This window comes from Cavia porcellus, unplaced genomic scaffold (assembly GCF_034190915.1).
Source record: "Cavia porcellus strain 051 isolate PalLab524CR breed Dunkin Hartley unplaced genomic scaffold, mCavPor4.1 scaffold_1, whole genome shotgun sequence".
Taxonomy (NCBI): Eukaryota; Metazoa; Chordata; class Mammalia; order Rodentia; family Caviidae; genus Cavia; species Cavia porcellus.
This window is the reverse complement of record NW_026947484.1, coordinates 38,898,981-38,906,873: the sequence shown is the minus strand read 5'-3', so window position 1 is coordinate 38,906,873 and position 7,893 is coordinate 38,898,981. Positions and strand designations below refer to the sequence as shown.

Sequence of the window (7,893 nt, the reverse complement as noted above, 5' to 3'; positions counted from 1 at the left end):
AAAATGTCTGTATGGTAGTATATCTGTATGATAGTGAAAATATTAATAGTGTTTTATATGGTTATATTCATTATTATTAAATTATTTGAAAGTACTGTAAAGTGTTACTAAACTTTTCTATCATTGAGACAGCATACTGAAAAATCACCATTTAAAGTAGAAGTAATGTAATTTGGCTCATGGCTTCATGGCATTCAGTCAGTGCTCAGCCCACTTCAAGAAAAAAACATCATGGTAAAGAGTATGGCAAAGATGTTTACTTTGTGGTAGGTAGTAACCAGAGAAAAAGAACAGAGGGAGCAGAAAAGATATCAGTCACCAATTATAGTACCCAAAGTTACACTTCTATGACCCTTTCAGAAGTATGAATTTTTAATCTTTTGGGTATCTTTTAATTCAGTCAAGTTGACATGACATGATTAATGATTGCCATCCATCCCTTTTCAGCTTTACAGCCTTGATGCTTCTCCCTAATCCTCACTCAAAGGCAGGTTTCTATTTTCACCAAACGTGACAACAATATACTGCACACAACTGGAAATGCACTAATTTCTTCACAAATATCTCAGGAGTTCCAGTCTTTTCCAAAAATTAAACTTTCTTCTTAAACTTAAGGTAAACTCTATTCTAATATAAAAAGACAAGCTACGTAATCTTAAGGTATAAAGACACATGTTAAACATTCTTTTTCCAAAAGGAAGGATTATGAGAATAAAAGGGTCTAAAGCAAGCTTGAAACCCATTAAGCCTCAGATCTAGATTCTGTGCACACAGAAGTGGGATGTGAGTTCCACAGGGCTTGAATGGCCTCCTTCCATGACCCTGCTGGCTGTAGCTCATCTGGTCCTTCTCTGTGGTTTTTCTTGTCAGCTTATCCAGCAAAAATTCCACTTCTCTGGCATCTCCAACAGCTTGGGGTGCTGGTATGACTTTGACCTCTTTCCCACAGCCACAGGCACAGCTGCCTCGGAGAAACTGCGCTTGCTCTCACAGCTCCTTAGACATCTGGGTGAAAACTCCCGCGGTACCACGACTCGTACGATTTTCACCCCCACATATGAAAAACAAAACAAAACAAAAATCAATCAAACAAAAAGCATTAAGTAGATGTTTTCAAACTTTGGCAGGAGTTCCTGCAGGAGCTGGGACTCCTCCGCAGTTTCAGTGGCTTCTGAATGCCTGAAACAGTGACCATGGGGAAATGAGACCCAGGGAAACAGGCAGCTCCTTCTGATTGGGCAGTGGGGGTTTCTATTAAATAAAACATTTACACCCTTCCACCCTTTTGCCTCCTGTCAACGCAATATTGCTGATTTTTAAAATATCCTGGAGACATATATCTTCTTGTCTAGCTTCAAAGTACCAGGTGTCTCTTGAACTCCTCCTAACCTCTAATCCCTATAAAAACCACACTTCCTCTGCCCTCAACTTTAGTTTTCTTCATAATAAAATTTAAGTCTTTCAAATTTTTATGCTCTGCTTCTTACTTCTGATTCTATAAATCTAGCAAAAGCAGCCAGTAGGTCTCACACAAGAGTCACCATTTAAATGGTGATCTGTAATAACTTCTATTAATCTATCACTCAATCTCAGCCCTCTACAAAGAAAAGTATAGACATTATTTTCCAGAATGTAAAGCACATTCTCTTTAGTCTACTTCCCAATAGATTCCTTAACTCCAGTTGAAACATCATAATTTAGGCTCTTATTATTTACATTCCTATCAGCTTTTTGTTGCTCTAAATTCTGACCAATAACACCGATCAGGCACTGCTTACAACACTCAAAGATTACTCCAGCTCACCTTCCCTATACCTCCCAAAAGTCAGTTCCAAATACAGTTAACCACAGTTCATGTATACTCAGTAAGACACCCAACTCTCACTACTGATTTTCTCTAGCTGTTAGCTGTCCCATTGCTAAACACAACTCCTGGCACCCACAATTTAAAGGATGTGAGGTATAATTTGACTCACATTTCCAGAATGTTCAAACCACTAACTTGAAATCAGAAACCTCATGATGAAACAGTGTGGCAAAATAAAGACGTTCAGTTAATGGTATCCAGAAAACATCAGGGAACAATAACAGAGAGGAAGAGCTCAGGGACCATGTACGGTACCGAAAATTATGCCTATATAACCTACTCAGGTTCATCGAAAAATGTTCTTTGCTAATTTCTAATTTTTACATTCAATAAATTTGATTTATCAGGAATAACAGTTCCACTCCAGTTCTGTGTGTATGGATCAACTCTGATATAATTCTATATAAGTTAACTAAAGTTTTATACTAAAACTTTATAAAGTTTATAAATACAGGATAACTAAAGTTATAAATAAAGTTTTGTACTACATAAGAATTTTGGTCAAAAATGGGCCACCTATTGGTGATGCTCCTGTATAATTATAATTGGGCAAAAAAATGTACTTGACTGGTGATTTCATAACTTCATAAAGCAAAACACTGCTCAAAATTTATAGCAATTAGTGTGAGTATATCTACTGCACTAATAATGTAGCACAGGCAATTATGTAGTCCTTGATCATAAGCAGCTATGTTGATGATTTATTTTTAACTATATTTTAATCATTATTGATAAGTTCACTCTATATAAATATTATAATTTAAAAATAGCCACTTATAGGTCCTGTAGAAGGTACTGTAGAAGAAGGCAACATTACCATAGTGTAGTTATGTTGTGATTTTTGCCCGCTGAAAGACTATAACATGGTATAGAATATGGCAGTGGAAGACAGAAAACATATATTGATGATTCTGAATCTGTGTAGACCAAGTCCTGATCTTGTGCAGACCTGATTGATAGGGTTTTGTGAATTAATTTTCAGTGAAAAGCAAAATAATATATGAAAATAGCAATATATTTGTGTAATATTGTCTTTGCTGCCAAAGTGAGCATGTTTTCATAATAAAGACAGAAAAAATTATTTTGTACAGTGCTAACATGTATATTTTCAGTGTTATTACAAGAGTTCAAAATTAAAAGAAAAATGTTTATGTAGCTGGGTCTTGAGTTAACCAACCTTAGATATTATGTATGAGAGGAAATTTTATAAAAATACTGTAGCATAATTGTATGTTCACAAAGTTTCAGTAATATAAATAAATTCTTAAGCCTTTACATTCACCAACAACTCCCTAACTCACACTGAGAAAATTCCATTCCTCCATACATTATAAGTGCTTGATGCAGGGCTCTATTTCTGATATCTTATTGTGTATTTTGACTGAATCTTCTTATTAAAGTGTGTTTACATACAAGAATGCTTCCCATGGCTTACAATTGATTTTGATACCCAGGGGAAAAAAAAACATATTCTGCAGATTTCCTGGCTTAGAGCAAAATGATACACCACAGAGCTTTAATTTGTTGTAGACATAACATTCAGTTTTGGGTGTGTACACTCTCTAATGTTGACACAAGGACCTAATTGTACAGGGACACAGTTTTCAAAATGTGTCTTGTCATTAAGAAATGTGTGACTTTATTCTCACTGTGACCCTTTAATATAGAAACTGAAGTAATCTTCAGATCTAGGTCACACTCTATTATGTTCTTACTCACTGCTTGATGCCTCCCCAGTTTGAAGTCCACAGTGATAATAATGGCCGGCACATGACCCAATACTCTGTGAGAATGGAAAAAAGATCAAAGGCTTTAGAAATCAATTTGACAGTTTTTTAGAATGCTGAACCTACAACTACCACATGCCCAGCAATTCAAGAATCCATAAGAAATGAAAATTTGTTCAAAATATTTATGAAGTCTTTACCTTTAGTCAGGAAAACCAGAAAACAACACAACGGTCTTTCAAGCAGTGAATGGATAAAGTATAGCACACTCACTGTTATAAAGGAATACTAATTGGCAATATCAAGAGAACAAACTGTTCATACAGCACAGATGAAACCTGATGCAGTTTGCTTGAGAAACCTCAGACCTCAAATAATAATGCTTTGATGTTTATGTTTTCTGTAAAGGGAATTATACATATATAAGCTGATAATAATTAATATCTATATCTGTCTATATCTACATATTATTAAGTGTCAGCATTTTGAATTTAGGGGCAAAATTGAGTACAACAAATTTGTAAGAGCAAAGTTTTGCTGCCAAACATATAAGCAATGTAGTTCTAAACTTGTAGCGATGCATACATGACTACTACACACTTGTCAAATCCTATCGAGTTCTGCATTACAAAAAGTGAATTTTAACTAACAAAAGATTAAAGAGAAATTAACCAGGACGTGTAATGCTCACAGTGGAATCTGTAAGTGATAAATGATTTTAAATGTACTAAAAAGAATGCAAACATCAGCTTTTATCAATACTATGGGGAGAAACAAGATGACCAAAGTGAATTTGCAGACTAGTTTTTACAGAATACTGCATGCTGAAGACAACAAAACTATAGAAATGCTACATTCTGAAGCCAAAGGTCTTTTGGGGTCTTTTTTTTTTTTTTTTTTTTTTTTTTTTTTTTTTGCTAAACTAAAAGAAGTTTACCAAATCTAAAAGTAGTTTATATATGTGATAGGATTAAATAAGTATATACCTATGTCCTGGCAAGTGTCTCACATGACATGAGAAAACAAAATAGTGTAAACAGGAAGAGGAAAAGCCAGAACTAAACCTAAAGAGTTTGATTCGAGGCTGAGATATAAAATAGTTACACATATAATTAAATTCTGGTTAAACAAATAATTATATTAAAATGATATGATTAATAATTTTACTTATTTATGAGCACATATATTTATAGTCAATATTAATTTTCTAATTATATCTGTTTAAAAAGACGAGAGGAATATGACCTCAGCAATCTGTATACCTCGTGCCTAGACCTTGTTTTCTGAATATGTTTCCCCATAAAGGAAGCGTTAAGGTTCCCTGGGAAAGTGGTTACTTCTTGGACCGCGCTGGTGATAATTTAAATGAGCCTAAATCATCTTGTACTCCCAGAAAGCCAAACTGGCAAACAAAAAACAGCCAAGAAAAATACACACAGAGAAAAGTTAAACAGTCAAAGATAGAACAATTTATGCAGTAAATAAAAAATCATAATTGGATTGTACTTTAATGAATATTCTTTATTCTGTGATGGTACATCATCAGTAGATAAAAAAGAACAACTCTCCCATACAGAATAATTCCTATTTCAAATATGGATGAAATAAGGAAAATAGCAAACCCCTGTTAAAATGTCATAGCAATTTTAAAAAGAAAAGAGAGCACCACAGTAATACTTATCACAGGAAAAAATCCATCAGTGTTGGCCAAAATAATTGGTTCACAGTTAAAAAGAAAGATTTTTGAAATTATAACAAATAGTGTTTGGACAAATCTGAAATTCTTTTACCCCTATAAAGATACAAATTATTTTATCCTTTTTCTGTGCCAGGGATTGAATTCATGACCTCAGGCTTGCCAGGCAGGAACTTATGCCACTACGCTAAATCCCCAGGTCTAAATTATTTTACAAACTTTGTTTCTCCTTATTGTTTATTTACTATATAATGATACTGTTTTAAATTTAAAATTATAGTATGAATATCAACTAAGTAGTAACCACAGAGTATATATAATTTAAATGTAGATGATTTTAATCTGTGAACCATAATGACATGCAAATTAATAGCGCATATACATATAGAGAAGTAAACACAATAGCTAATCGCTGAAATTATCATGTGAGATGATACAAATATCACCATGTGTCATATTTTATCTGTTCTGAAAAATTTGCCTTGAAGTACTTACCTAATTCTTATTTAAAAGAATTATGGAAGTGACTGAATTAAATTTACCAAGCTACGCTTTTGCTTTTGGGACATCTAATTTTCTTTCTCCGTTGTTCTTTTTTTATTGGAATTTTTTACAAAACTGCAATATTGCTGTGTTAGTTTGTTTTTCTTCTGTGAAGTTGTTTATTGTCCATGCTTTGGCTGTTTTTGTGAGTACTCTAGAGGTCCCATGTAATCTTCACATACTTAAATTCATTACAAAATATTGCTGCATTTATTTCCCTGTTAAGACTAAAAGCATACATTTAAACCTGTTTATTTCCTTCTCACTTACTTCATTAGTCTTGTTCCGCACTGTAATTACATTTTAAACTCAGCATTTCATTACTACCAAACATTACCACTTAATATTTACCAAATAGTCATTAGATTTACCTAACATTTAACTTTGTGACGACCTTTATTAGTCTCATGTGTCATTTTTCTCTCCTGTGCTAGCAAAAGGAAGGTTAAAGCATCTCCTTCCTAAGAGAGATAACATTACTTGAAGTCATCATGTTGGATGACAAGACTGCACATTCAAGAATCTAGACTTACACACATAGTCTGTAAAATCAATGTTGTTTGCCAGATAACAGAAGAAAAGCACTCTAGATAATTTAAAGGATGTGGTACAGAAAATAGAGAATAAAATGAGCAAAAAAAAAAAAAATAGGATAAAATGAAAGCAGGAAGCATTTCAATGGAAATCTGAGACATAAAAAACAAATCTTATTAAACATTTAGAAAAGTCAAATATCATAGGTGATCTTCACACTCATAATGAGCCTAGCAGCTAGCAGAACTAGAAGAGCAGAAGGCAGGAAAACGGACCATTTCAGTAGCCAGCATCTACACAAAACACAGAAAGCACTAATAATTTAAAATACAGAAAACATTAGAATCCCACAGAATAAGGTTAAAATACCTAACTTTGAAATGAAATAATGGGGTATCAGGTTCAGTGAGAGAAGAATCTCAGTTCCTCACCAAACAGATCAGGCCGTATAAAGCTGAATCGATCACAGCTTCGCCTCTTAACCTCCAGTACCATCTGCTAAAAACCCATCTACTTCCATCGCTAGAGTGCTGATACACCCTGTTTTCCACAAACTTTTCAATCAAATATTTGTTGCCCAATTCACTTCTACCTCTGCAGGAAAAGGAAACAGGCTTCAGCCAGAGAGCTCGGGTTCTCCCCAACCCTCTGGCCTGCAGTTTGTGCCCCGAGGCAGCCCCCTCCGGAATAATCCGAATTCTTTCCTGCCTATTATTTTTTTCTATTGCTGCCACAACAAATTACTACCAATTTTGCAGCTTAATGGAACACGCAGTAATTATCCTACAGTTCCCCCAGAGAGAAATCCCCTCTGTTCTCACCAGGCTAAAATCAATGCATCCACAGAGCTGAGCTCTTTTCTAGAGGCTAAAATGAGAACATCAGATTTTAGCTTTCCAGTTTCTAGAGACCACTTAAATTTCTTAACCTGCACACCTTTGCTCACTCTTCAGAGGTAGTAACATACAATTTTTTTAAACTTTTCTTCAATTTTCACTTTTTTTTTCATCGTATCCAGGGAAAGTTCTCTACTTAGAAAGATTCGTGATTTGATTTTGGCTCATTTAGACCATCTATGACTTCTTCGTCAGGGTTACCTGATTATTAACCTTAGCTGTATCTGAAATCTTAGCTCTTTTTACAATTTCTGAAGATTATAACTCTTTATAATGAGCACCCCCAGAAATATAAGATACCTCCAGGGTTAAAGTTTATAAAAGCCAACTGAACTGACTTTCCCCCTGTTGAAGGTTTGACTCTTTGAATTTCTCTATTGTCTCCAACCACATCATTTCTTTATTTTAATATTAATTTTTCTTCTAGTTTTATTGGAATTATTGGTCACTAGATAATCATTCTTTGAAATTGAAATATTCTTTTAGAATTTTGTTTTTTAACAAAAATATATGTAACAGAATTTTTATAATATATAAATTGAACACAAACAAGGAAAAAATAGCTCAATGACATTAGTAAGTAAATTGTCTAATTTTGTCCATTGAGGTAAAAATATTGTGCACGGTTCT

At 33.9% G+C, this 7,893-nt stretch overlaps 1 long non-coding RNA gene across 1 annotated transcript; it reads right to left on the bottom strand.

The window, feature by feature from the left end:
• Window positions 1–235: 235 nt before the first annotated feature.
• LOC134475690 (uncharacterized) lies at window positions 236–7,030 on the bottom strand. The gene is made up of 2 exons (XR_010046874.1): window positions 6,799–7,030; window positions 236–3,650 (listed from the first exon to the last, which is right to left on the bottom strand). It is a non-coding gene; the product is annotated as an uncharacterized LOC134475690 (long non-coding RNA).
• Between the last annotated feature and the right edge of the window lie 863 nt (window positions 7,031–7,893).